Here is a 4,550-nt window from a genome sequence, read left to right on the forward strand (position 1 = left end):
CCTCAGTTATGCTAGGATATGCGAACAAGGAATTTTACTGTGCCATAATGTATAGGTGATAAATAAAGGCTTAACTAAAAAAAAAAAAAAAAAAAAAAAAACAGACCCAATGCCGGAATCAAACCCCTCGACCCTGAAGGTGCAAGGCCACAGTGCCATAGGTATGGACAATACAAAAAAATAAAAATAATTAAAAAACAAACTCCAACAACAAGCCATTTGTACAATAGAAGGTATGTATGGAAGGCTGAATTTAATGGTTGTTTTATGTATGGTCTAAAATAGAAGTACTTTAAAATAATTAATTATTTTTCTAAACAACTCCATTCAAATACTCGAAAAAGAAACGTCCTCTGACTTTCAACTGTTTTTATTTTCAGTAAACTTAATGTGTAAATATTTGTATGAACACTAAAAGAGTCAACACCATAAGACATAAACTAAAAATGTTAGTTTTTTGTTAGTTGGCCACCAGCTGCGTAAAGTACTGCAGTGCATCTCCTCCTCATGGACTGCCTATTGCGGACAGTCTGAGCACTGATGGAGGGATTGTGTGTTCCTGGTATGACTCGGGCAATTGTTGTGGCCATCCTGTACCTGTCACGCAGGTGTGATATTCGGATGTACCGATCCTGTGCAGGTGTTGTTACGCGTGGTCTTCCACTGCGAGGATGATCAGCTGTCCTTCCTGTCTCCCTGTAGCGCTTAGGAGGTCTTAGGCGTCTCACAGTGCGGACATGGCAATTTATTGCCCTAGCCACATCAGCGGTCCTCATGCCCCCCTGCAGCATGCCTAATGCAGGTTCACGCAGATGAGCAGGGACCATGGGCATCTTTCTTTCACTCAAAAAAATGAACATGGCTACCTGTTACATGTACTAAAATGTAATATGTGTTTTGTACATAATAATTTCATGTTTCCAAGATGAACATGAATAAATTATGTTGTATTTGCATGAAATTCTACAACTTAACCTTTATTAGATTCAATCATGGTGAGATAAACCAAAGAGATCTCGTCACTATGAAAACCGGAAATATCAAAGCAAACATCGCGAGAAGAGAACACAGTTGAGAAGACAAACGTTTGGCGGGCGTGTGAAAAAGGTAAGCAGAGATTAATTCCCATCTTTCTAAATAGAAACGAAATACTGAACATAAATGTCACCTGCTGTTTAGCGATGTTTAGTCACGTTATTTTGGTTTAAGCTATTTCTTGTATTTTTAATCACACTTAAAATACCGACGGTAATATGCGCGTGCTTAATCTGCGGTTCGGTTCTGGTTTCGGTCTGTTCTCATGAGTTGTGAAGCGAGAGGAACAAAGTATAAATATTGTTCATTTGATAAATTAAGTATCATAAATTTTAATTGAATCTATCTCTGTATTTTTTCCACAGCAGTTTGTGAGTGAAAAGTGTCCTGTCTGCATCTGACTTCAGGAGTTACCTGACCAACCGTCTCTAACGGTCATATTTAAGTCATAACGTACAGTTATAAAGTACAAAACGTTTCTGTTGGTGTTAATTTTTTTTCTATGATTAATACTTATTTGTGGTGTTTTATGTTTTGTACATCTTTTCAAATTGAGACCTCATCTGTAAGTTGCTGCTGGTGTAAAATAAAAATCTCTGTTTTATCCCGATTGTCTTATGATTCCTTCCTTCACAGAATTCTCTTGACCAGGGCTTGAAATTTAAATTTACTTGAGTTGGATCAACTTAATTTACAACTGAAAAAAATGTTGTACCAACGCTATTCATTTATGTTAACATTATTAAATTATGTTGGACGCAGCTGTAGTAAATAAGTTAAATGAACCTAAAAAATAAATTTGACTGAACCTAAGAACATTAAGTTGGGCCAAAAAAATTGCTTAATGCTGAAAGAAAGCCATTAAATCAGGTGGGAATTCTTTCTATAATTGAATTATGTTCATTCAACGAGTTTTTTTTTTTTTTTTTGAGAGAGTCTCTTAAGTGTCCTGCATTTTTAGAACTGTGACCTTAAATGCCTACTTTCTGTAAGCTGTTAAGGTCTCAACGACCATTCCACAGGTGCATGTTAATTAATTGATTATGGTTAATTGAACATGCTTGGAAAACATTGTTTAAACCCTTTACAATGAAGATCTGTAAAGTTATTTGGATTTTTACAACATTGTTGAAATACACAGTCCTGAAAAAGGGACGTTTCTTGTTTTGCTGAGTATGTGTGTGTATATATATATATATATATATATATATATATATATATATATGAATATTTATGTATGTACAGAAACATGTGGTATTAACCACTAGATGGCACAATTACTGCAATTTATTTCCATTGGGAATGCCAGGAAATTTATTTTAAGCCTATCTTGGCCATATATTGGAACATTTGAATAAACAGGGCCTATAATATGCTTGATTTTACCCAAAATTATTTTATTTTGTTTAATGAAAAAATGTCTGCACTATTTCATTAATCCACAGAAACCCCTATTATTTGGGTAACAAAGCAGTGTGGGTAATAAATAAATTAATGCCCATTTTCCATAATCTTTGTGAAATTTATGACTATAAAATTGGTGTCATTAATTTAGTGTTCCTTGGGTATGTGAGTTATGTAATGCCAAACAAAATTTGAAACTGCTGCTGCTTTCGAGTTTGATATTCTTAAACCACAGGTTCTACATAATGCAACCCTTATGACACAAACAACAATATTTGTAAGCAAAGGTCATTATCTTTGGGAGCATGGCTACTGTTTAGTGCTTCTGTTATCTAAGAATAAGCTTTTTTTTTTATCTTGTGTAGTACAAGTTATATGGCTGTTTGAATGGTTAAACATTGACCTTGGAAATAAAAATTAATGCAGATTTAATGACGTATAAATGTTTATAATTTAAAACTATTTTTTTCAAGTCAACAGACTCAAGTCCAAGTTTTTTTGATTTGTAAATGTACTTTGCACAATGACAATAAGCTCAACTTTAATCTAAATTTTAGACAAGTATTTTTTATTAGTGTCAAGTTGAGATAGAAGTCTGTAAATTTGTGATGCAAGTCCAGAATACTGCTTATTTGTCCTGACTTACTGTAAAAGAGGAGTTAAGCATATTTACAGTACAGTAGGTCACTTCTTGTGGCACATTCACATTTGGCAGTGGGTTTCAACCAATATCACATGTAGGTAAGAGAAAAAGCATAAAACAGTTTAATAAAACCACAAATGATAAAGTCACAACAAAACAAAGGTGGCAGTACTTGTATTTGACAGTAAATTGGGGGTGGAGGTTCGAATATTGCTTCCAGTTTGCGTGTGTGTGTGTGTGTACTGTAAATAGCATTTCCTTTCTTTTCTTTTGTTGGGTACTGCTAGGTAGTTTGGTCCAAACCCCAGAAGTAAAACTTCCAGAGCTAGGTTAATACTTTCATATAAACAGTCCAACAGTCCCACTATTTGAGGACCTTTTCACAAGTTGGCTATTAATTTTCCTGATTTATTAATACTAAAGGTCACAACCCAAATTTGATTGGAACAACTTTTTCCACATGGCATAGTTGAACAAATCAGTTAAGTTTCATCATGAATTTTATGCATGTCTAGATAGTGCTAAATTGTAAAACATCACTGGAAATATGATTGGCTTGTTGTGCACATATGTTTTTTAAAACCATAATTCATATAAAACAATGCACAGACTAGTACACAGGTGGAGTGCCTATTATTTCAACTTAATCAGAACTGAAAAATTATTCAACGACATCAGTCCTGAGAAATTGGCTTTATATTGTTTCCCATGTTGCCTTAGTGAGACAGTGGCACTCCTGCCAGCCGGCACTGATTACTTGTCTTATTCTCATCAAAACACTCCTGGAATAACTCGTGGGAACTGCTACACTCCATAGGTCACTCCCAGAACAATGAGTAGATCTGCTGGACTCATTGTGAGCATGAAGGAAACAGCAAATTACTTTTTTTCTTCTCAAGGAAAATAACTTTGACAATGAATCGCGATAATGCTATTGCTCGTGGAGCATAATAATGTTTCTATAAAAGTGAAGTATAAAATCTGGAAATTAAAAAGTTTATATAGGTTCATTGGTAAATTGTATTTTGATTTTATGGTTGCACAAGTGTGTAAAAAAATACATTAAAAAGGAAAAAAGCAAGATTACCACAGCAAATAACTAAACACATTAATTCAAAACAGAAAGGGAGGGTTTCTTGTTGAAAATCACATGATCATGGCTAATTGTTTACAGTGTGCATCAATCTGAAAGACCTTCTAAAAATGAAGAACTGGAGGATGTTTACACTGAGATTACAGGAAATATGAATCTGCTTAGAATTTTTTTTAATCAAGGGAATTTATAAAATATGATTTATTTATTTATTTTTTTCAGATTTTGTTGTTTTGTGTCTTTGGTTTCGTTATTTTGATGCCCTGCTCTTGATTGGAGTGCTTTGTTTTTGTATTGTGGAATCAAATATAGCTGAAACATACCTTAGAAACCTTATAGTTTATAAGTAGAGTTAGCACAAACAAAATAGAAATA

Source organism: Clarias gariepinus, chromosome 8 (genome assembly GCF_024256425.1).
Source record: "Clarias gariepinus isolate MV-2021 ecotype Netherlands chromosome 8, CGAR_prim_01v2, whole genome shotgun sequence".
Taxonomy (NCBI): Eukaryota; Metazoa; Chordata; class Actinopteri; order Siluriformes; family Clariidae; genus Clarias; species Clarias gariepinus.